General features: G+C 37.0%; 1 long non-coding RNA gene across 1 annotated transcript in view; it reads left to right on the top strand.

The window, feature by feature from the left end:
• Positions 1 to 5433: 5433 nt before the first annotated feature.
• The window catches only part of LOC116568119, a 95235-nt gene continuing 73871 nt past the window's right edge, over positions 5434 to 26797 (top strand). The window contains exons 1-3 of the long non-coding RNA XR_004276510.1: positions 5434 to 5602; positions 15707 to 15833; positions 19746 to 19848. This is a non-coding gene — a long non-coding RNA (uncharacterized LOC116568119). The remainder of the gene's footprint in view (positions 5603 to 15706; positions 15834 to 19745; positions 19849 to 26797) is intronic.

Genomic DNA, 26797 nt, shown 5'->3' on the forward strand with positions numbered 1-26797 from the left:
TTCAGTGCTATGAAAGCAGCTTGCAAAAGGAAGCACAACTTCAACAGTGGGAAGCTGGGAGGGAGGGAGGGAGGGGACAAGAAAAAGAAAGAGAATATTTTCTGGCTTAAACGGAATGTATCTGTTCCTTACTTATAGTACTTACCACTTGATTTCATCATATTATAGACATTGTCTGCATGTTTCTCTCCTTTATTAAGTGCAGGATTGAAGACTCCTTGAAGGTCAAGTCTGTATGTGATTGATCTTTGTAACCTCTCACAGTTTCCATCCCATTCTACTGGGAACTCAGTAGACATTTATTGAATGAATGGGAATGGGTGGGATTAAGGCAACTCATCTTTTAAAATCTCTTACTATGTTCTACACTTTGTGCTATGTACTTCCCATAAAATATGTCATTTAATCCTTATAACATCTTTGTAAGGAAAGCATTATTATTTCTCTTTAGGGATAATTGAGCCACAACTCAGGAAGTTTGTGTGGATTTCTGAACACCGTAAAGTCTTAGGTGGTGGAATTGGGATTTGGACCCAAAGCTACCTACGTTTAAAACTTGGCCTTCGAGTGTACCTGGTCTCCAAGTCTGATGTTTGAACTGAATTTCTAACAAGAAGGAATATTTAGGTCAGGATTTATGGTGATAAATGATAGAGGTGGGATGCTTCAATGGAACTTCAAGACATAGATGTAGTTTCTTTATCCAGAAAAGTATTAGGAAGATGCTTAAAATATATAAATGAGCTCATGTAAATTCCCAGTTCAAAACTCCCCAGTGGTTTCTCCTTATTCTTGGAACAAAATCTAAACTTTTCACCCTGTCTTAAAAAACCCTTCATGAACTTTTGCCTTCTCATCTAGCCGTATGCATATATTCTTTAACTTACTTAAATGTATTAAAGTTTGTTAGTTAACATATAGTGTGATAGTGGTTTCTGGAGTAGAATACATTATTCATCACTTACATTAAATACCCAGTGCTCATCACCAGTGCCCTCCTAACAGCCCTATATATATATTATCTCTAGATGTTCAAAAGCTTCCTTTCTCTTCCCTGAACACAACTGAACTCACTGCTTCCCATTCACACCAGCATTCTCTTTCTCTGATGGACTCCCCTGATCTCATGACTGGTTCTTGTCTGTCACTTGGATCTCAGAGAGGTCACATATCAAAAGCTGCTTATTCACTTCCATCATTTAAAAATATTCAATTTTAAATTTTAACACTTCACACTATTTGACATTTTCTTGTTAGTTTTCTTACTTGAATGTGTTCATCTTCTATTTTCCCACTCCACTTCAGTGGAATGTAAAATATCCTAAAAGCTTGACCAATGTCTGTCTCCCCTCTCCAGATCTTTGGCTATCATACACTTCAGTAGGTATCTTTTGAATGAATGAATGAAATTATAGCAGCTTGAAGTGGCTGTGGATTGGGAGGGCCCACGATAATTGAGCTTAAGATCAGATGTAACAGAATAAATATTTGAAAGTAGTTGGCTAGAGTACAAGGTGCATTAGAGATAGCAGGATATAAAGCAGGGCATTTTGACATGACCATTTTGATGCTGCCGTTTTTTTTTTTTTATGCATTTGTATCAAAATGGTTCTGGCGAAATAGATGGGACCATGATGAAAATGCCACATGGCAAATATTCACAGGCTTTTCTTCTCTTATGCCTACAAAGGAAGAGCCTGCATTTTCTCTGTTCACTTTCTTGCATCTGTGTTAAGCAGATGATGGGAGTTACCTCCATTGGAGAGAGATCTCTAAGGTCTCTGTCTCTAATAGAGAAGAATTAGAGGGAAGGAAAGGTGTGATAATTTACATAAGAGAGGGGATGGAGTAAGTCCTGCAAGGAAAGCCTTTATCAGGAAGACAAAGTCAGGGAAATAGGACTGATGTTCAGAGAGAAACAAAGAGATTGAAGGAGTAGCAGCTGTCCTTTGAAGAGGATTTTTGAAGCTTTTGATGGGTAAATAGGACTGATTAGGACATTTGGAGCACTCTGTGTGGCGTGCTTTTCCTGTTTTATCGGCTCTTCAAGGTACTTCAGTAGAGATTTGTAGGATTTTTTTCAAGGCCACCAGAGTTGGATTTGTGTTTCTTCTAGATGTGACAAGGCTCAGATGAGCCTCCAAAGTAAAAGTTTTGAAACACAGATTCATCTGGCCTACGCGTGTCTGTTTATTTTTATCAGTAAATAAGTGGTGCTACAATGCAGATCTCCGATGCTGACTTCATTCTTAACCCCATTCCTGTCACTCAGTGAGCATTACTACTTTATAGCCAGAAAACAACCAATAGTGGGTTTGCATTTTAAGAACTTAGTACCTGATGCTTTTTAATTATAGTAAAAATATAGAACAAAATAAAATATAATGTATATATACCATTGATGATTGATTAAGGGAAGTAGTAGAAATATCATTGAGAATTTTTTGTGCAATTTGATGCTGAGATAAGTAATCGTACTAGGACCCAAGTCTCAGCCATGTTTCCCCATAATGCCACTTTTTTCAGAAAAATATTCTCAATGAAATAGCATTGACCAAATTAGGACGTTTATCAAAAGCAATTTCCAATAGATATAAAGAGGAAAATTTCCAGTATTGAGCTATTGGGTCTATCTATTCCCATTTGGAAATGATGTTTCTAAGTGAGAAATCAAAGACCAAAAAAAAAAAAAAAAAAAAAAAGACCAAGAGTCAGGCCATGCAAGGTGTATGTTCATATGGAGATAATCAGGAAACATTTAGCTTATATTGATTAATGGTTTTCCCTGAGAAAAACAAGAGTGGTGACCTGACTCCTGATTCTATGTGATTTGTTTGCTGGATGTTTCTTACAAGCCAGTTCATTCTTCAGCCTGTTTCTTGCCTCACACACCGCTGGCCTTCACGCTATTTCATTCTCTACCTTGGGTTGGTCATGCAGTGGCAGAGTTTAGAGATGGAATGAGGCAGAAGGAGGAGGTAAAAATATGTGTTTTCCAGAATTGAGATAGGTGAAAGTTTGGGGTTTTTCTTGTTTATTTAAGAATGACTACATCAAAAACACTCAGTAAAACTGGTCTTGGTGGACTGTCTCTGGTATTAATAATCAGCTGTACCAAACTCACCTCTCTACATGCCACATGTCCAGGGGAAGAGCTGGGTAAGATTCATAAATGACCAAGATTAGATTTAAAAGGGACATAGTGTTAGATTCTGCAGGGTTGAGTGAAAAACACGACATTTGGCCTCGATTCTGTAAAAAAGAGGAACTAGAAAATTGTCCTTTTAATCCAAGTGAGTGATAGAAATAAAGTGGCACTTTTACTGTGTTTTAGAAGACTAAAGCCCAAAGTTAGTTTCCTGGGTATTAAAGAATCTTACTTGGAAAAACACAAATAAATTAAAAAAAAAAAACAATTTTCATCATCAAATAAAGTTAAGAAATGCTGAGTTAAACACAGCTAAGCATATTTCCAAGCTGCAAGGCCTCCAGGACTATCAGAGACAGTTGATATTCCACATAAATGTCCCCAAAGGGAATAATACCAGACAGTGTTTGCTCAACTGGGGGAACTTTGGTCTGAAAGCACACTGATCTACAGAATGCAAATGATTTTGAGGATAAACAGAACAAGAAGGCAGAGGAAATAGTAAAAGGATTATCCAAGTAACCCAGAGGGAGAATAATAATATCCTGCCTTAGAAGTAACAGAATGAGATTGGAAAAGGAAGTTTTCAATGTTGTGGTGTATAAGAAGTGTCCAAAAACATTGATGTGAAATAGACATCCTTGAGATACTTACTCTCCTTTATACAGGTGCATGTATCTACATCTTTAATTTTTTATTAACCTATATTTCTATGAATTGAACATTTCTGTCTTTAATTAAATGTGACACATGCCAAACTTCTTATACTTTACCTGCTCGCTTCTTATATAATTTATTCATCTAATACCTCCATCTCTCGAGCTCTCCAACACATCAGATTCTTCTTTGACACCTCCTTCTCACCACCCGAAAACTCACCCAAAACACTGTCACTTTTTACCTCCTAATTATTGCTAATTTTTGTCCACCTCTTCGTCTCCTCCGACTTCCCATCAAATTCTCCTTCCAAAATTATTTTATTTAAAAACATGTTGAATGGTGTCACCTTCACTCCGCTTGAAATTCCATACTTCCCAGTTGCCTAAAGGATAGAGTCATCCCTCTAAGTGAAAGTTTACCTGACTGGCCCAGGCTCCACATCTGCCACTTCTTTCTCAACCAAGCCGAGGCTGTTCCCTGAAACAACACAGCTGGCATTAGGTCCTGTGTCCTGTACACGTGTTGTGTCTTCTCCCTTTTCTATTTGGTGAAAGCTTGCTGATTCTTTAAAACTGCTCCCTCTTTGAAATCAGTTTTGAAGATATTAAATACATCTGTTCTGTCACTCTCCCACACATACTTCAATGCTGCTACCATATAAAGAAAACCAATGTAGTTTTACCTTTGTTTGTTCTACCAAAGTCAGTTTCCTCTTCATGAGTGAATAAGCATTTTCTTCTAATCTTCTGGTAAATATGTTGGTCTGGAAGCTTCCCAAGCCTTTCTAAATGTTGAAATAAATTATTCCCATTGGTTCCCCTTTGTCCTCTGTTCTTCAAAATATAAAAACTAAGTAAATTTAGTTAAATTTAATTCCATTTTGGCCCATTTTGCCTTTCTAAAAACAACTAAAAACTGCTTATATCATTACCATTATTTATCACATAATTTACTAATTTTCAACTCAATAGCAGCAAACCAATTCCAAGGTCACTTTCCAAATCTTTTTTAAAAACGAGATGGCCAAGTGCCAGCAGTTTGGTGCTGTGTCCAATTCTAATGAAACATTAAACATTTTAGCCAGCAATTCCAGTGTCCTCTAACTGCTTTAGCAACATTTGGTTGGATGCCATCTGTTCTTGGTGATTTATTTATGTTTTGTTTGTCAAATTTTTTCTAAAGTATCCTCTTTACTTATTTATTTATTGATCAATTTATCTGGCCTATACACTATGAAAGTCACTAAGAATGTATTAAACAGCTAACTGGTGCCCAGCATAGTGCTGGGTAACATGCGGAATACAAAACAATTGACGTTATGCATCTGTCCTCCAGGAGTTTGTTTTTAGTCGGGGCAAAAAAGCAAGAACAAAAATATGTAAACCATGTGACTTAAGTAACTCAGGTGCTATCAGCTGTAGGTACAAAATACATTAAGCTCCAGGTTTCAATGTGTCCTGAGCTCCTTCCAGCAACCTTCTCCACTTCCCTGCCAAACCCTTCCATTTCTCTGTGGAATTTCTAAGAGGTATTTCTCATGTGCTCAAGAAAAGTCTATTTGCATTCTTTTATGCTAGCGCTCTTTTGGACATGTATTGCTTAAAAATGTTTTAAGAGAGGTATTTCACCATGGCCATTGCTGTCAGTGGTCTTGAAATTTTTGCTCTCTGCAGGCACAGCTGGTACTGTTGATGCTTCTCATCTGCTATGCAAGCTGGCTGGATGCTGCCATTTTCAGAGATGGAAAGATGAGGAGAACTTTGGTCTTCCTAACTCTGTTCCCCACACCCTGAGGTATGGCTGACTGCATACAGAGTCTCTCACTATCTTTCATCAGAGCAATCCTTCCTCTTTTGTCTTGCACTTCTTTTCTAGACCTTGAGGTGGCTGAACAATAGACTTCATCTTCTGTTTCCTCAACTTGAGTATCTTCTGTGTCTGGTCACCATGTACTATTCTTTTGCTTCCTCTTGCAACCCAAAATTAAATTTCTCATTCACATAGACTCATGCAAAACAATGCTGGGAGGTATCATTGATCCTATGTGTCCAGTCTTCATTTGGTACTGAATAAATTCACAATGCATCTCAACCCTCACAGCAGCCCTACAAGGTAGGCACTGCTATTCATATTTTATAGCAAAATGTACTTAAGTTTACAGAAACTAGCTTAAGGGTACACGACTAGTAAGATTCCATTATTAGAAAATGTTGGCAGCCTATTCCATGAGTGGGAAACTGCAACAGTTTGATTGCTTTAATTTGCATTCCCTTTTTGTTACATAAAAAAGTAATGTCTTGATTATAGGGAAACCAGTAAAATGAATTTTATTTTGATAGAACTTTAAGCTAGAACATGATAGAACTTTAAGTTAAACTTGCTGTGGTTAATTAGTCCCTCCCTCAGAATCTTTCTTTTTTTTTTTTTTAACTCTTATGTAACCCTCTAAGCCAAATTTGAAATCAATAAACAACAAGGCCACTGCTCAAATCAGGCATTATCTGCTTCAGAACTTGTCATGTCTCAGTTTCTGATTGGCAAGTGAATTACAGCCAAGTACTTATTAGATGGTTAGGCTCTCTTCCAGTACAGTCTTCAATTATCTTTGTTATTGTACAGCAAAGAACATTTGCTTGATGAAGTAGGGCTGATGTGCTTATTGTATGTCTTTGCATTCTCGTTAATCTCCCCAGTTCTGCAGTTTGTATCGGTTTTCTAGTTATTAGAGGGAATTCATGAGACCATGCTTTATTATTAGTGCTGTCTCCTAGCAGTATGTAAACCTTTGGAATATGCAGAAAACATGACAAATCTCCCAGCCCTGAAGTCTTTCCAAGCTGAGTATGAATGGCCCCACTACAGCAAACTGACAGGGAAGAGTGCTAGTGTTTTAACTGGTGAAGCTAGAGTGAATGGAATCTATTAACATTCTTAGTCATTTAAATAGTCATCTCTTCCTTCTTCTCATCCCTGTGGCTTAAATGTAGTTTAAAAAATGTATTTTCATATGTGTGTGATTGTCATTTCTCTACTAGTATACATGTTTCATGATGATGTTAGACTGAACCTCAATTTTACTGTAGGACTTTAACTGAAGAACTCCTTGAAACTCCTAATAAAGCTTTTCCTCTTAGGTGACCCACCTGAACTCTCTAGCTTCTAATTAAATACTGATTAAGAAACAGCCTTGCGTTATCTCTTAGGAAAATCCCAAGTAATCAAATGGTCATGTTCCTGGACTTTGGGGATCCCTTGTCTTTTCCTTTCATTGGACTTCCCTAAGAATCATCACACAAGCCCCGACTGAGGGCAGACACAGGTAGCCATCTTGATATCTCTTGAACACTAGTTCAAGGAGAAAGGTAACACTAATTAATACATGTCAAAGATCTTCTAATCAATTTCTTCTTCTCAGTAGTGAATTATTTCCATAGGAGAGTAAAACTCTTGCTTAAAGACTTGCAAAATATAAAATTTGGCATGGGATATGGGGATTCACACATAGCATATAATGTTGTAGCGTGGAAGCAATATTGAAAGAATAGATTACTGGAAATAATGTTTTGGACAGAATTGAAAGGTTTTGGTAAAGAGTAGATTTTTAGAAGGGGCTTAATGGAGAAAAGGAATTATTCTTTGGAGGAAGATCAAAATACCTGTTTCTACACATGGAAAATGTCTTCATGTTTACTTTCTCTAAAAACGGTAGTCCCATTCTTTCAAGGTCAATATCCTGAAATAAGGGAAAGATACAGTCTTTAATTTGTGTACCTTATATCTCCTGCATTTTGTTAACTGAGTACTTATGATCTTGTGTCTTTTTGGTGTTGACTCTTACATCCTTTTGGATGCCAGTGGGAAGTGACGATTTTTCCATTTCTGTTCAAGTGTCTCCATATTCAGTATTGTGTAAAGATGCCCTGAGAAGTAAAGAGTATGAATAATGATGTTTTATGACTGCAATTATTCCTCAGTTGATTATTCATTACTCATAGTATGAACTCTGAGTGAAATTTACATTTTCTTCCTATAGTTAAATGTTATTATCAATTTAGTGTTATAAATTTCTGCCAGATGTAAAGTAATCATGCCTCATTTCCAATATTGAATTGTCTTTGAGTGAAAGATCATATGTCTTTACCAAACCTTTTCTATTAATTACTAATATTTTCATTCTTGTATAGTACCATAAATCTTATCCATTAAATGAAAAATCATGGCTAATTCTGAATCATTAAATGAAAACTAATGACTAAATCTAACTCAATTCATGATAGTATCTTTCTAAATTTCATGTTTGCCCTAATCGCCACAAAACTGGATGCATTTATATGCTTGTTTCACATTTGTGTTTTAGCCTTTATCCTAGTTTATTCTTTCTCAAATAGTTCTATATTTACACCTTGAATTCTTCCAAAAGGTTTTAAAGTAGCTTTCTGCTGGGTTCACTATCACTTGGATGTCTTTCTCAAATTACTTTTCAAAGATCTCTGTTCTTAGGAATATCTCAATAACATGATTTTTGTTTTCATCTCTCTTTTTTTTTTTCAAAATATTTTGAATAGATTTTTCATTTATTTCCAATACCAAAACATGTTCACATGTTTGGCTAAATATATTATACAGTGAATATATAAGGCATTCATTGAAGATGAAGAGAATTGTTTTAGTTACATATACCCTTTTCTTTATTTTTTTCCCATTATATGTAAATAATGCTCTGATGAATATTCTTACACATAATTTTTGTACATATTTCTGCTTGTCTTCTTGAGATAATTGTTTAGAAGTTGTATCTCTAGGAAAATGTTCTTTTTAGGTAAATTTTAATCATTGCTTAATTTTGGTATTTGAATTATTTGTATATATATGTAATTAAGAACTTGCATATATCATTGAACCCTGATGTTTCTTCAATTACAGATTACCTGTTTACTAGTTTCCTTTGTCCATATGTCTTGAACTTTTCATCTTCTTACTAATTTGTAGGAGATATTAATAAATTTGTGGGGTTAATCACTTGTCACATATTCTTGCATACATATTTTATTTGCTCAACTCTTATTAATCCCCTTTTAAATAATTTCTTCCTTTTCTAAAATAAAATAAGTTCATTTTCCTTCTCTGTCACTAGCAGCTTTATTTGTCTGACTCCAACTGGTCCCCAGCACAAATCAGAGGTGCCACATTATTTATGTTTTATTTAATGTATTTATTCAAGAGAGGGGAAATAGGAGCAGGGGGAGAGGGAGAAGCGGTTCCCGCTGAGTAGGAAGCCCAGTGTGGGCCTCAGTCCCAGGACCCTGTGGTCATGACCTGAGCTGAAGGCAGATTCTTAACCAACTGAGCCACCTAGGTGCCCCAAGGTGCCATGTTATGATATGGCAGAATGATGGCCCAAGAAGGATGCCCATGCCCTCCGCTCCAGAACGTGTGTATATGTTACATACAACATGGCAAAAATAACTTGGAAGATGGAATTAAAGTCACAGACCTTAAGATAGGGAGAATACCTTGGATTATCTGCATGGACCCAACATAAATACACAGGCCTTAAAAATGAAAAAGGAAGGCAGGAGAATTAGAGAAATGTAATGTTAGAATAAACAGGAGACATTTGAGGCATAAGGCATAAGACATACTTGACCCTCTGTTGTTCAAATTGCCAATGCAGGAAGGGGACCTTGAGACAAAGAATGATTGGTTTTTAGAAGTTGGAAACTCTCCTCAGCTGATAGCCAGCAAGGATATGAGACCTCAGTCTGACAAACCATAAGGAATTGGATTCCACTAAGAACCTGAATGAGCAAAGAAATGGATTCTCCCCCACAGACAGAAAGGTACATAGCATGGCCTTGCTAAACTTTGACTTTAGCCCACTGACATCATGCTAGACTTCTGGCCTACAATATATAATACATATATATTGTATATGTGACCTGTATAATAATAAATTTGTGTTGTTTAACTCCTAAGTTTATGGTAATTTGTTATAGGAGTAATAGAAAACCAACAAGCAAGGCTTTATGGAATTTTGGTATTGGGCATTTTGTTTCAATTTCTGACTTAGGCCCTTAATAGCTGAATAATTATAGAGCTTATTCACTACTTATCTCATGGGGCTGTTGGGAACCAGAAAGTAGTTACAATAATGATAGTAATAACAATGATGACAACAATAATACAAAGAATATGTTAACAGTATAATAGTATAGATACATACCATATGTTTTTAAAATAATGAATGTGGGTAACACTTACTGAATGTTTACCACATTTCAGATCCTTAATATGTATTACTTCTTTTAATGTTTATAATGAATTTTTGTTAGATGGTATTATTACGATCCCCCATGCTTTTTTTTTCTTTTTTCCATACACCTGAAGGATAGAGTTATTTAAAGAAAAAAAAGGAAAGGAACAGAGAGGCTAACTTGCCTAAGCTCATACATATACAGTCAAAGAATGTTGGAGCCGATGCACTGAGCCAGACAGAATTTTCCAGAGCCTGCATATTTGATCACCATGCTAGAGCTGTTCTCTTACTGTTGTTGCCATTTACTATGAACCATTATACCACAGCTGCTCAACTATCATTGTTTTTGTTATAATTATATTATTGTTATCAACCCAGTATCAATAAAAAGTCCACAAGTGGTATAAAAGTAAGAGTGGGATGACTTACATATGGGGTTTTGGCTTTGAAGAGATTGCCTTTGAGCCTACTATATGGTTTGATCAAGGGGCCAATTCAGTTAATCAGAGCTTACCTTTATACCTAGTCTAAGAGGTGGCAATATATCCTGGGTCAGGTGACCTGCCTTTAAGTACCAATGGTTTTTAAATCATCTATGAATTTTGAAGGGTTTATTTAACTTCTGTGCTCCAGTTGCATAACTGATCTCCCTAGTAATATAGACACCTCTTAAAGTTATGAATTAAATCAGATCAATGGTCATCATAACTATGAAGTTATGAGATAGATCATTCAAATATGAGGCTTTATGTCATAAGAACTTTTTTTTTTTTTAAGAATTTATCTTGGAAAAGGGAAGAAAAGTGAATTGTTGGATTTTTCACTTCTATCCAGAGGGTTTATATATTTTGTTTGCCAATGCAATTACTTTTATAATGTTTCCTCTGGTTTTCACAGTATTTAGGCATGGGACTTACAGCTGACAAAGCAGAAATGTGTAAGAAGTGAGATGGTGAGAAGCAATGGCCAGCTGCTTAATATTATGATACTACAAAAATGAATACATCTATTTTCCTGGGGGAGACAGAAGTACATTGCTCTACAGCAGCATTGTGTGCAGAGAGAAGATGCTCTAAATATTGTGGGTGTGATGACAGAGACAGGGCTGGAAGCCACTAATGGATTCTCAGGCCGGTAAGACCCCTACCCCACTGGCCTTGACCATCCCATGGATGGTGGTTGTGTTTCATTCACCCAAAGGGCAGCAATCATGCTTTCCCCCCAGTCTGAACAAAAAGGATAATTGGGAGCCTTGCGGGGTAGGCAGGGGGAGATTTTTCAAGTCAGATCTGGAAGCCCTATAAACCTAGGCCAGAGGACACAAATTTTTTTTTCTTTTTAAGATTTTATTTATTTGAGAGAGAGAGAGATCATGAGCTGGAGGGAAGGGTAGAGGGAGCAGCAGACTCCCCGCTGGGCAGGAGGTTGACACGGGACTCAATCCCAGGAGTACTGGGATCATGACCCAAGCCCAAGGCAGATGCCCAGCTGACTGAGCCACCCAGACACCCCAGAGGATACAACTTTAATGATCTCTGGGCCCCTCCTCACTTAGCTCAGTACTCATCTGCCTTTTCAATTAGTGTTTCATTTCTTTGACAAACTATTTACTCAGCTTATCGTTTATATCTATGGCACTCATTTGTTTTCAGCCATGGGTCATGGTAACTCAGCGAGAGCTCGATGTTAAAGGTCTCAACATCCTCCTAATCAGCGTCCTGGTTTAACTTTGCCAGCCCCCTGCCCACCCAGAAATCAGTGGGATGTCTCTTAAAGGCAGGTCTGATGGTGATCCTCCCTGTCTACCCCGAAGCCAAAATTAAACGAAAAATCAGAGCCTCTCAGTATCAGTTGTTTTACCACAAGGAAAAGTTCTACATTCCTTAATACATCTTCAAAAGTATTTATGTCTTCTGCATCTCTCCCTTGTTCATTTCTTAAGTCCCATATGTTGCTGCAAACTACCCCTGCTTTAACCCTCTGTAGTCTATATGAGCAAGAGCCTCAGATCCTCGCAATCTGGTAAAATCTTGGCATCATGTCCCATCATTGCTTGCTTGCTTGCTTGCTTTCTTTCTTTCTTTTTTTTTTAGATTTTATTTATTTATTTGACAGACAGAGATCACAAGTAGGCAGAGAGGCAGGCAGAGAGAGAGGGAGGGGGAAGCAGGCTCCCCCCCGAGCAGAGAGCCCGATGCCGGGCTCTATCCCAGGACCCCGGGATCATGACCTGAGCCGAAGGCAGAGGCTTTATTTAACCCACTGAGCCACCCAGGCGCCCCTCATTGCTTTCTTATATGTTAAAGCCATCTTACTTTTCCCGAGTAAGTAGAATGGTAATCCTTATACATACATGCATATATATGTGTGTGTGTGTGTGTGTGTGTGTGTGTGTGTGTGTGAGTGTGTGTGTGTGTGTGTGTGTGTGTATGTGTTCATGGCAATTTCATATGCATTATATGGTTTAGTCTGCATAATACCACCTTGAAGTAAATAGTACAATTTTTATTATCTGTGTTTCGTAGATGATACAACCGGGCCCCATGTACTCTGTTTAGCCTGAGTCACCAGACGGTGGGTGACAGACTGCATATATCTGGTTCACTATGTAGAGTCTAGTTTCTTTTCATTTCTGGGTTATTTTTGAGATGCCTCTGGTTCAAAATGAAGAATAATTCAGACTAAAATCAAGGCCATGAGAACAAATTCCATGTAGGTTTCCTTCACCACCGTGTTGCTCAGCACTGGGCAAGGCGGAGGGCAGGTGCTTCATAATTATTTATTAAATGAAGGAAGGAACTTCTACTGGGCTTTCAAGACTTTTATGCTTATGAATGGCTTGCAGAGAAGAGATGAGATCTTCTCAGGGACTTAACATGCAAGAGGGACTTAAGACATCGAAGAGTGAAGATATAGACTCAGAAATGAATCTTGGCTCTATTCATCCGTTGTGTGCTTTTGGACCATGATTTGAATTCTGAATCTCAATTCTATCATCTGGAATTTCAATCATCTGGCTAAAACATAAAGACAACATTACTCACTTCATAAAGTTTTTTGGGAGGTAAATGACAGATGTATAAAAAGCATGTACTACAGGGCCTAGCATTTAGTAGGTGCTTGATAAATATTACTCGTTCTCTTCCTGCTGTGAGGGAGAAGTGTTAATTCATAGCCATTTAGGTCAGCAAGAGATCCAATCATTTAACATTTTTTTTTTCTAAATAGTCATTACATATTTATAATTCCAGGCTGCTTGATTTATATGTGTTCGTGTTAGCGGCTTCTAAGCAGTTTCCAGCTTTTGCATACCCCTAGAGTTTATCTCATTCTGCTACATAGGTTGGAAATAAATTTTGAAAATCATACCAATATAACTCAACAATCTTTCAGGCTGGTGGATTTAGTTGTGAGTCTTAGCTAAGGAAAATAACAACCATAGTAAAATGTTTTGTAAATCCATACCTGATTGGAGAGAGGATATTAGAAGTTAAGCTCTTGATTTTATTATATCTGGGTATTAAGCTACCTTTTGTATTTTGCTTGGTATGCTAATCCATATAGAAAGCACTACAGAAATTTTGATTTTATGAAGCTCTCTCTAAATGATTCTTTTAACCATGTAAGTACTGAAATGTGCAGTTTTGCAATCCATTCCAAGTACTCGAGGACTCAGGGAACAGTATTCATTTTGCTTTTAAATAAAAATTATTCTATACCTGAGTTCTGTTTAGGGGGTTAAGAAAGGATAGTGATATGTTTTTGGATTCCTTTATGTTGCCATATTAATTAAGTTAGTGCGTTTTGTTCCTTTCCTTCAAATGCCTTTTTTTTTTTTTTAAATAAGTTGAAAAACTGTTTTTAGCCATTTCTACAGCTGATTATGCTGCTTGTGAAATTTTGACAACTCCTTTCCCTGGTGAAAATCTGTGTGGATTTCTGAAGCGACTCAGTTTACACCAACAGTTTCTGTCGAGTTTTTGCTGTGGCTCTGATTTGTTAGCTGTGTCCTTTTAACGGATAGAAGTCTCAATTTCCCCGTTGGTCAAAAGCGGCAGTTAATACCCACTTAACCAGTCTGTTGTATGGATGAAATGATATATGTAGATCTCTGTGTGTATATGCGGCAGAAGCTCTCTAAATATTAATCCCCTTTCCACCTTTGTCTGCTAAGCATTCTTTAACCATCTATATGCTGCTGATGGTTTTATAACTCGTAGTAATACCACTCTGCATTTATGCACCACTTTTCACTTTTGCCAAGCCCTCTCCTGTATTAGATTTTCATCCTCATAACAAGCCTGACATGTGGGTAACACAGTGATTACCACTTCCGTTTGGGAGATAAAACCAATTGTCAAATTGTAAACTTCTTAGGTGTGAAGGACTATGTCATTTGCTCTTTTCTTTGTTCCTCAGGCTGAGCTTGGCCCTGAGCTTGGCATATATTCAGGGCTATATAAATATTTGTTGTACAGAACTGATTGATGGGAAGAGCAGTAACCTGTGCAAGGTCACACAGACAGAGGTGATGGCAAGACTGGGACAGTCTTTCAGATTTTTCCATTAGACAAGCTGTGAACAACTTTTAATTTTTTTTTTCCCCAAAAGGGTCAATTCAGGGAAAATAAAAATGTTTACGTGCCACAATTTTCCAATTAAAATGAAAATGGCTTTATTGAGTCTCAAGGAAAAATATATTCCTTCTACTTAGATTACTTCCTTCTGCAGTAGAAAAGTGCCAATGAGAAATATTAGCACTCCTTTTTCTCCACTAAAATGTTAATATCTGGGCATATTTGAGAAGGAGCCACCCAGAGGCAGCTTTCCAATCTTTTATTCCCTCATATTTGCAGAGCACTTTAGAGTTCACAAAGTGCTTTCATAGGCATTATCTAATTACCTTCTTGAAACAATCCCAGGAAGGGGTATTATTACCAACCACACTTTACAAAGGGTATGCTAAAGTTGAGAGGGGGAAATGACTTGCCTAAGCTCACACAGCCAGTGCATACTGAACAAGCCTAGATGTGTTGCCTCATAGCTGGTATATGCTGAGCACTAGCTTCCTTTATCTGTTGTAGGTCCTGCGGATGAATGGAAGATAGGGTCCCCCCACCCAAAACAAAAAACAGTACGAGCATTTCTCTTTCTTACTGCCTGAGTCTCTAGTCTTGGGCTGTCTTTTTGTTTTTGTTTTTTAAATCCAGCTGAGTACAGACGCCTGAGAACAAACCACTCCAACAAAACAAAATGAAAACATGTTACTGTATTTCCTTTCCTTTTCTTCCTTCTGCTCTGAAAGTCTCTGCTTTGTATGGGTAAGAATTACACTGTGTGCTAAAAAGTGAAGTTCCATGGCCTTCAGTCTGACCTGAATGACCTACCTGGGTGACCGAAGCCACCAAAGAGAGATGTGTTCTGGTTTATAGAACGCCAGTGATTCGGTAGTTTTTGACTTGAAAATCTAGAAATTAATTTTGTGGTGGTTTCAAATGTAGTCAGACTAGAAATTTTTCACTAAATATGCATGCGGTGTCCTTTCTTTCCCACATTGATCCATTCCATTTTTTCATATCCATGTCATTTGCTTTTGTTGACTTGCAACCAGAGATTGCAATAAAACAAGTTTGTTTAACTAGGTTGCCCACGGTGAGTAGGTGAAAAGACGACCCCTCCACCACCACCACCACCGCCGCCATTCCTTTTCGGGGAGTTTTCCAAGCCTCTCTGGAATGTGGAGAAAATCTGTGGAAATATGTAAGGCAGGTGCATATTTGCACAGGGTGCCAAAGCTGGGAAGTATGAAGAAGGAATAAGAATGACACGGGGGGTGGGGGCATGGCTTTCTGCTGATGTGACTGTCTCCCCATATCCAGTCTCAGCACACTGGTCTCCTTCTTTATCTCCCCTCCACGGCTTCTCATTTGTCACAGCTACATGAGGTAAGAATTAATTTTGAAGTTCTTTTTTTAATGATACTTTTCTTTTTTTGCTACTACATCTGCTCCCTCCCTCATTTGCATTTCACAGTTTATCTGTTGTCAGTGACATCATTTTCCAAATTCCTTTGAAGAGGACGGTGTTGTCTACCCTGTGGTAACTGATAATATCTTTTGCAGGGAGAAAGAATACTTGGGGAAAGGTGGCCTCAGATAACTCGCTCCTCTTGAAATCCAAGAGCTGCTTTATGTTTGATTTTCTGCTTTCCGACCTGATAGAAATCGTCATTGACTTGTTTTAGACAGGGTTGTGTTTGCTAGCTGATTGATGAAGTCCACATTTAGTGGACTTGCTAGGTTTCTCTGTTTGTTCTTTGAGCAATGCTGCTGAAAGTAAAATTAGACCTTCTGTGGCAGGTGCTGTTTCGGTAGATGCAAGGATAGATTTAGACCATGGTAGGGAGGTTGCCTTAGACATGGGTACATATAATTTTTCTTCTCATATTTTCTTACATCTGCACTTCTAAAATATCACTGTATCTACTTTTTAATCAAAAAACATAAATGCAAAGATAAATCAATTAGTAGTTCATTGAACTGGAAATCTTCACAATATGCAATTTGCAACTATTTTGTCACTTTTGTGATGCTTGTCATTTTCCACATTTCCAACATGCTCGTGACTACATAAACAATATTTAGCCCCAGGTATTTTTACTTAGTAAGAATCTAAATCCCCCCAGTCCTAGGCCTATATCCAGAATTGCCCCAAAGATAATTATTATAATTGATCAGAAAAGCTTATATTTTCTTTTCCCCATGTGGTAACTCAATTTATTGTCAAAGGTAAGATTCAGCCCAATATTACTCACATTTAGCAGACAGACATTTATGAGTCACCGAATGGCCCATGGCACAGGGCTCAGCCTTTCAATACTAGCATGTGATATTAAAGTGTTGCAACAGCATCTTAACTAATTATAATCTCCCTGCACTTTGACTCTTTATGCATCTATCAATCCTCTACACCATCCATTCCTTTATGAAGCCATTTCTGACTGCTCAGAATTATCTCAACCTGTCTTTAAGGCAGAACACTTACTCTTGTTTTAGGGCATGGGATATATGGTATCATTAGATAATGCATTCATTACAGATGAGGCATATAATTAGTTACTTGTAATTAGTGACAGATACAGATAATGAGTGGTTTCCCACTCATTTTTAAAATGAATTATTGAATATAACATGCATACAAAGAAGTGCACAAATCACAATATATATCTCAATAACTTTCATATAACCCTTTTCCAGAGTCATAAATAGGATATTACCAGTTCCCAAACAGTGGCCTTTGTGTTCCCTCCCAGTCACAACTTTTCTCCCAAAGGTGACACAACCCAAACTCTCATCACCATAGTTTTAGTTTTGTGTATCTGGAATTTTTTTGCTCAGTATTATATATGTGAGTACATGAATCATTAGTGGTACATTCAGTAGCACTGATATTTAATAGCCCATTTTAAGGGCATACGACAATTTATTTATTCATTCTACTATTGTTGAAAATTTGTTTTTGTTTGCTTGTTTTGCTTACTAGTCTGGGGCTATGACTGTGCTCTTATATATTTTAACATATAGCTTCCAGTAAGAACACATATATGTATATTTCTATTCATTTGTTAATCCTCTTCTTGAGATACAGAATTTCCAACATGAAACCAAGAATTGCATTTTAATTTTTAAAGAAACACAGGAATGTGTTGTGCAAACATTTGAGTTTGGAAAGCAAGTACAGAAAACTTCTTAAGTTGGTCTACTTCCTCACTCCAAACATTGGAGCTTTTAAGTCTGTTTCAAGTTCTGTTTCCCAGAAGTAAGCAGGCTAATTAGTAGTGCATATTGGTTTAAAGAAAACCTGTTCTCAATTTAAAACAAAGAAACAAATAAATATTCTGAAGCACCAAAGAAAAAGGAGAAAATACAAAAAAAGGTAATATGAATTCCTAAACAGAACTTTCACATGAATTCTTAGAAATTTTTTAAATAAAAACTCATACCAACACTCAGTAAACTGAAACCGGGTCTTATCAAGGAACCCAGAAAAGACTAAAGAGATTTCTAAGATATAAAATATAAAATCAGCATCAGAAACATTTAATATGGAATGGTAGAACTGTCTCTGAAGAAGATCAAATAATGAAGTAGAAGGCAATCTGGGATAATCTTTAAAGTATACTTAATTTCAAAAGAAGATGGAGAATGAGAATGTACTAAGTGAGTAATAGGAAGCAAAAGAGAAGAACACAGAATAAAGAGAGATGAATACATAGGCAAGAATAATAATAAAATTAAATAGTAATAAAAGAAAAAAAATTCTAGAACTAAAGTAAATAAATTCCCAAGATTAGGACTTGAAAGAAACCAAAAAGGTCCATTACATTCCAAGTAAAATGCATAAATGTAAACTACTATGAAAAGACATTAACAATTTTTAACTTTAATTTTCAATATCAACATACAGTAAAACAACCTATCAATCAGATGGATACTGATTAAATCACTTTTCCAAATACCTTTTCCTGAATTCCTGAATTCCTGAACTCCTGAATGGCAGGTGTGATCCAATATCTTAAGATGTGGAATTCTACACCTTTGAATTCAGCAACAGTGTTGTTTGTCTCTGAATTTTCCTAGCACTTAGTTCACTCAGTACATGTTCCTATTTAATCCAAATTGATCTTTCTTTAGTCTTATAAATATGCATTGTACAGGTTATATCTCAGTATGTCCCATGGCACCTCAAAAAGACTCACAAGATCAATGATGAACATTCAAGGGTTAAGTAAGACTGCTATCTCAAAGCACAGGTACAGTTCTATACCAGTAATGGACTATGCACTAAACACAATCATTGTTTTTGAGAAGAAATATTTGGATTTAATTAAATAACATCATAAAGATAGCAAAAAGACTAATAAAAATTAATTGGAATACAGAACGCCAAAAGGAGAGCTGGGACTAAAAAAATCTTAACTGGTATGACTACTTGAGCAAAATAGGACACAAAGAAAAAAAAGTGAAAATTAATGGACTCTACCTTCATGATAAAGGTAGATAAGTGTCAGAAGGTAAGAGAAGCTCTGAAAGTGGTCAAATTTTCTTTTTTGAAAGGTAAGTATGGAAGGACTATTCTTATATTCTAAAATTTGTGATACATTATAAAATGATTAATTATGTTATTAAGAAATAGTAAAATAAGAACATAAAATAGAATTACAGAAGATGACATCTAAATAATAACTAGAAGACTAGATTTAAGTGGTTTAACCTCTATTAGAAGAGGAAGAAACTTAGGGGCTCCTGGGTGGCTTTGTCATCAAAGTGTCTGCCTTCGGCTTAGGTCGTGATCCTCAGATCCTGGGATTGAGCAGGAAGCCCGCTTCTCCCTCTCCCACTCCCCCTGCTTGTGTTCCTTCTATTGCTGTCTCTCTCTGTCAAATAAATAAAATCTTTAAAAAAAAAAAAGAAACTTAAATTGAATTAATAAATTTATAATATACAAATACACTTAAAAAAAAAATCTATATAGGACACCTATGGGGACCGCTGGGGGCCCCACACTGTTGTATGTGAGTCAGTATGAACCTGGATCCACCTTCATCTGAAGTCAGGAGTCCCAAGCATAGGCATGGGTCAACCAGAGCCTCATCTGCCTCCCTCTGCCCTTTCTTGCCAGGACCAGATTGACCCTCTCCATGGAGGTGCCAGCCTAAGCAAGACTACATTAGGGGACAATTATTTGTAAGGGATCATTCAAGGAAGGAGTTTTGCTGGAGGAGGTAAGATAACATGAAACCTTTAAGCCCTGGTGACTCACAAAGCAGCAGCACAATTTTTTTCCAAACAGTCCAGACCCATCATTAGCCTTGTTCAAAACGTTTGAGTTTTTATGACTGTGCAAGCAAAATTAATTAACAGAGTTTGAATAGGATCCTTAAAGATTGGAGAAAGAGAATTATTGGTGGTACAGATTCCAGAGAAACACACACTAGCCACATGAAGAGAGCAGGTCATCCGTGAGCAGCTCCCCTGCATCCCCCGTGTGCAGGATCCCCTCTTCCTTGTCTTCACCTTCATCTCTGTCACCAACACTCCCACTCATGCTTTAGAATGAATGCGTTTTCTTCAGACCAAATTGGAAGAACTAAAAGGAAATCCTTTGTTCTTCCCAACCTAGTCAATAGTAGCCCGGGTGAGGGCAAATTGCCTTCAGTCACAAATACTTCTCAGAGTTATGGCAAAGTTATTAAACAACACAGTACTGAGTTTTTTTGACAAGGTTGCAATGATGAAAGATATCAGAGCGATTTACAGGTTTATTTATTTATTTATTTAAAGATTATTTATTTATTTATTTGACAGAGACAGAGACAGCAAGAAAGGGAACACAAGCAGGGGGAGTAGAAGGGGGAGAAGCAGGCTTCCCACAGAGCAGGGAGCCCCATGTAGGGCATGATCCCAGAACCCTGGGATCACAACCTGAGCCGAAGGCAGATGCTTAACAACCCAGCCACCCAGGCGTCCCTGATTTACAAGTTTATAACACACTTCACACAAGCCAGTGTATGCAGATGTGGAAAACTGAGCTAGTTGTTGAATCTTGTCGGGCAGAAGTAAACATATTAAGAAGACAAATCACTCAGAGGGAAAACGTCTAGAACAGAAGAAGATTGTAGCAGCGCATGATGCTAAGAAGACAGATGTCATCTGAAAATTTGGAACTAGTGTTTGGTCCTCACATGTTATAATTAGGTGTGTAGTAGAAAGTAGAAGCACACTAGGAGATACAGAGGCCTCTGATCTACCTCTCTCTCACTCTTTTTTTCTTTTTTCTTTTTTTTTCTTCTTTCTTTTCTTTCTTTCTTTTTTTTAATCGCACCCATCAATCAAGAAAGTACTTTGAGCCATTCTTGCATAGAAAGTTGTACCCTTATGCCTGGACCTCAAATCATGGGCTCTTCGAACTCTGCTTCCACCAAGGCCAAACTGAAGTATCCTAGAAGTAAGGAAGCCCTTCTTCCTTCCCTAAGAGTAGCTGGAGACAGAGTTGAGACAGTTGAGACATCAGATAACCGTGATTATGAAAATTGTATTGACCCCTATAGACTCTTTAACAGGGAATACTCAGATTTGAGGGATTGTTGGTACATGACATATCCCCATGGGGCTCAGACCGCCTAGATTTAACTATAAGAAAAGAAACTCTCCATTTAGCACCATTTTACTTGATTACTCGTTGAGGAAAAAAAAATTTTTTTTGAGGACTGGGTCATGGGGGGAGATTACTTACTCGGATCCCTGGACTCCGAAGAGGAGAATCCTATGCATAGAACTTACAGTGGCCTAGAATTTGTGGTTCTATCTTTTGACCCAGTGTGTAGGTTTCAATAGAGAATCATTAAAAATATCAAATTGTCAGAGGGACTGGGTGGCTCAGTTGGTTGTGCATCCAGCTCTTGATTTCAGCTCAGGTCATGGTCCTGGGATAGAGCCCTGCCTCCAGCTTCTCACTCAGCAGGAAATCTGCTTGTCTCCCTCTCTAAAAAAAAAAAAAAAAAAAAAAAAAGGAAAAAAGAAAAATTTTAAAAAAGAACATCAAATTGTCCTAATTCTGGTGCTATTCATACATATACTGGTATATTTAGACAAAGTAAAATTTATGAACAAAATTCCTGTTCTCTAAAATAAATTAGAAATTAAATACTAAGCCCAAGTAGTCTATGAATGTTCTACAATGAGTCTATAAATGAAAAACGTACCCTTTGCACTATCATGTCTCAAAATTTATGTTTTTCAAAAGAAAGTGAGTTTACCAACAGCCTCTAGAGAATCTTCTTTCTTCGATGAGCCAAGTTTATCTTTGCCAGAAAAAAATTTTTGATAAGAAACCTGATTGGAACAAATCAGGTTTGCCTTCTCTTGTCTTATCAGATGTGACCTAGAGAGTTTGAAAGAGAGGGTTTTGTTTTAACCTCTTTCTACTAGCCTAAATGTGTTGGCACTTAAAATGGCTGCCTTTAAAGAAATATACAAATGCTAATTACCAATAAGTAATCATGCAAATAATTATGCCATAAAATAAATAAATAAACTTTCTTTTGGAGGATTACACTGACTTCTGTCTTACACTAGCCACATTTATGGTCTCTCTTCTGAAGTTCTAAAGGAAGGACATACAGCAGTAGATAACAGAAAGGCATTAGGTACCAGATCCAAACTTTATGTTCGATTCCAGACACAGTGGATTTAGTTCATTATATGTGAGGGATGCAATTCATTTAGGCCACCTGACAAATCCTAGTGTCAGTTTGGTTTGTGGAGGAGAGATACTTAATAAAATGTTTGGAAATTTTTTAAAGACATATTTATTATTTGAGAGAGAGAGAGAGAGAGAGAGAGAGAGCGCGCGCGCATGTGGACAGTATGGGAGGGAAAGAGAGAATCTCAAGTAAAACTGCCCACTGAGCACAGAGCCCAACACAGGGCTCCATCAGAGGACCCTGAGATCTGAAATGACCTGAGCTGAAATCAAGAGTCGTATGCTTAATCAAATCAGCCACCCAGCTGCTCCAATTGGGAATCTTGATGAATGAAGATTCATTTTAAATCCAAGGAGGTGGAGAAACCCTTACAGGCTACAAATTAAAATAACTAATGAGAATTTATATTTTGTTTTTATAATCTTTTTTTTTTTTCAAATATAGAGATTGTATCAATGTTTCTCAGACTGGAGAAGAATAAAATACCTTTTTGGATCTGGTTGCAGTTCATTCTAAATTCAGGGAATATAAAACTAAACTCACAGCTTTTTACTTTGAGTGCATAAAATTGAAAGTCAGAACAGATGAAATAAACTACACATTTTATTTAAAATCATAGAAAAGAAAGGATAAAAATGAAAAGAAACAAATTTTCAATGTCTGTTTTCAGGATAATAGCCAAACTGGACAAGTTTGCTTGTAAATATTGATCAAAGTGTCTGCCTAATTGCCTTTGCACCACTATTTAAGTATAGATGAGATAAAATTGAACAGTGTTGGTAGTAATTCCTATTTAGATTTCCAGATTACATACGAGGCTTTAAATCAAAGGATTTAGTGGCACAGTAGGCAAAATGTATAACATGGGTCAAAGGTATGGATTAGGATATAATGCTCCTTAACTTACTAATACAGTAGATAAGGTCTGTAGAGGAGACTGATGATGTTCATACTTGCTACGAAAGGAAATTCCCAGCATAAGACTTACACTCACAAATTTGCATGCAATTCATATTATTATATTTACTTTTCATATTATTATATTTACTTTATAAACTTATTTTGAATGTAACAGAGAAACTCACCATGAGATAAAGTAGAGTCTTCTGACCGCTGTGTTTTCATTTGTTTATAGCGATTGAAGAAATTCTAGGCATATTCATGAAAATGAATACAATATTCTAGAAAATACAAGAGCAAGAAATCCATTTTATGCATCAAGTTCTTGAATACTTTTTTGAATGGCTGTCCTGCTCAGTCTCATCAACTTCAGTGCATAATTTAAGGCTTGGAAGGAACATCGCATATCATCATTTGGTTTTAACATCTACCCTGAGTATTTCCCTGATAACAAATGTATTTGACATTATCACAGATGAAATTTTTTGTTTGGTTACATATTAATCTGCCATTTCCCTAGTGCTTTGTTTTAATATATTGAAACTGGTGGTTTTATATATAATTCATGCCAATGTACCTAAACTATGCTGAACTATAAACCAAAAATATAAGCTCTAAAATTTAATAAAATGTTTTTCAAGCAATGATATATATGTTCTTAGTCATCACCTCAGAATTAAGTTTGAGAGGCCATTTGTCATAGCCATTTTGAAACCCCACATAGTGAAATTATTTTTACCCTATTTATGTTTTATTATGTTTTTGTATAGTCAGAGTATAGATTAATTGGTTTTCTTATATGTGTTACTTGAATATTTTTCACTCTGTGTCCTCCATCATATATTAGGCTCACATACATATATTAAGCTCACCATTACATATATTAAGCTCACCATTAACCCCTTTGAATTTGTTTAAAAATACATTTCATTCACTATGCAATCGATTCTAGATTTAACGTTGGTTCCTTTCTTTTTCTGCGTTTTCTCATGAAAATAGACCAAGATACATTTGGAGGCATAAACCATTTTTTCAGATGGCTATTATATGTGGACTAAATATAGTCCATATAAATGTAATAGGAAGCAATGAACTTCTAGGAAAAAAAAATAGAAGATATGCCATCTTCTGAGAATTAAACTAGTAAAATACAGACAAAAAGAGTGTGGTTAGAGGTTTATTGTTGATAGTAAGATGGCGATACTTGAATATTTGCATAACAAAGTAAATAATGTGGACATTAGGGGGAAGCAGCTGTTACAGTGAGTATCAATAGCCAAGACCTCCCAGCATAGGAGACAGATACTCTTATTTTATTTTATTTTACTTATTTATTGTTTAAGATTATTTATTTATTTATTTGACAGAGAGAGATCACAAGTAGGCAGAGAGGCAGGCAGAGAGAGAGAGGAGGAAGCAGGCTCTCTGCTGAACAGAGAGCCCAATGCGGAACTCGATCCCAGGACCCTAAGTGTGATACTTCTATTTGCTCTCTTTTTTAAATTATTTTTTAATTTTTTTTTAATTTTTGGTGAGGTTATTTATCCTTTACTTTCAGAAAGGGTTTTGTTTTAAGTAACTTGTCTAACTTCACAGAGTATTTTCTTCTACATGCATGAATGTGTGTGTTCCTCTGTGTCTGTGTGTGTGTGTGTATGTTTAATGCTTAAAAAATATATATATGGTAGCTTGCTTTGTAGGATTTTATGCCTCTGTTAGCTTTCCCCACTGGATTATTTTCTTCCTTTGATTCTGTTCTATTGAGATCAATTTTGATCCCACTGTTAGTTGTTACTCCTCAATATGGATTCCCATTCCAGAAAGGAGCTCTAGCATGTCAGTTTGAGAGTTCTTAGGGAGACAGACTGCTTCAGCTCCTCAGATAATCTTGCTGTGCAGTCCTGTAAAGGCCTATTCAGCCAGAGCAGCCCCACCCGGGTTGAACTGCCATTTTGTTGTTTATGCAGTAAAACTTAAATTGACCCTGCCCCCCTCCCCCCTAGGGAACTTACTAAAAAGCAAGTCCGGGAAACCAGTCCCAGTTAACAAAGCCCAAGTACAAGGGTGGGTTGGGTCAGGTGGAGACATTCAATCAGTGGAGCTGCATACTGTCTCCTAGCTACCAAGGAGTATGGGCCCCGCCCTTGGGGTGCCTTTTGGGCACCCATTCTGACTAAGGTGATAGGCTAATTCAAATAGCTACTATGCGGTGAACTGTAGTTCAATTGGCCACCTGTGTGTGACCTAGCATGACTGTACAGATTTCTCTGTATATTGCAATCTCTTTGGCCACCTGTGTGTGGCCAGGCTCAACTGCATGGCCTTTGCTTATAAAATTCTGTGAGGCAGGGAGGGGTCACGCTCTCTGTAAGAGACCTGGCCCTGGCCAGTCTGTTTGATTCTCCATGCTTGGCGCAAAATAAAGCTTTGCTTGACCTTCGCTTTGTATCAGTCTTGCTCCTTTAATCACGGACCCATTATTGGGGGACCCAACATTGGGGACCCAATAGTCCTTAAGTTCCCTCATGTATTACAGTGGGGGAAAACCACTTAGGTTTGGCTCATGTTCTCAGACTGGTCCCCCAGCAAATATCTGTTGGCTCCTTGGTGTTCTCTTGTTTTGGAGTCTGTCAAATATCACATTGTTCTATCCAACCCCATGCAGTTCCTGAGGCAGTTGGCCCTTATTTCCCACCTGTGGATGGATTGGGGGATATGTTGTGAGGATATCTCAAGTAGTTTTGTTGTAAATACTGTCTATGTCGTCATGATTTTGCTATCTAGTTACTTTGCCCATTTTTATGTGGGAATTCAAGATAGAAACTATGCCTGGCATTCTGAATTTATATATATTTTTGAAGATGTTATTTGTTCATTTGAGACGGAGAGAGAGCTCCTAACAGCAGGGAAGGTGAAAGCAGATTCCCCACTGAGCAGGAGCCTGATGCAGGGCTTGATCCCAGAAAGCTGGGATCATGACCTCAGCTGAAGTCAGACACTTAACCGACTAAGCCACCCAGGTGCCCCTAAATTTATATTTTTATACAGGTCTATAGGTGATTTTTATATACCACTGTAGTACCTATAAGTATCTCAGCTCCAGTGCATACCAATAGCTAACCTCAGTCTATGTTTCTCTCTGCCCCAATATATTAGAGAGAGTAAACCTGAGTAATTATTAGCCAGATGATTTTGCTTATTCTCATGTCCAACCACAGACTGATCAGCAATGGGTGGTGATAGGAACTATTACACATTTTTAAGATTGAAAAGTACAGATCAACAGAGGAAAAAAAAATGGCTACTTAATACTTATCACAACTCTAATTTATGGTTTTCTCTGAAATATTAAAATATGTAAGTAAAAAATAGGAAAAGGATTTCTTTCTCAAACTATTACCTCTGCCTGGACTCACCCTGTGCCCCATTATTTGGCTGGTTGATTTCAACTTTTTCATCATATGTCAGTCCTGATCCCTGAACCTTCCATGACCTATTCTTTTCTTTCAGTCTGAGTTAAAAATTTTCTCATTTGCCCACTAAGGTTCAATTTTTTATCTTTTTGTCC

The sequence above is a fragment of the Mustela erminea genome, chromosome 10, assembly GCF_009829155.1.
Source record: "Mustela erminea isolate mMusErm1 chromosome 10, mMusErm1.Pri, whole genome shotgun sequence".
Taxonomy (NCBI): domain Eukaryota; kingdom Metazoa; phylum Chordata; class Mammalia; order Carnivora; family Mustelidae; genus Mustela; species Mustela erminea.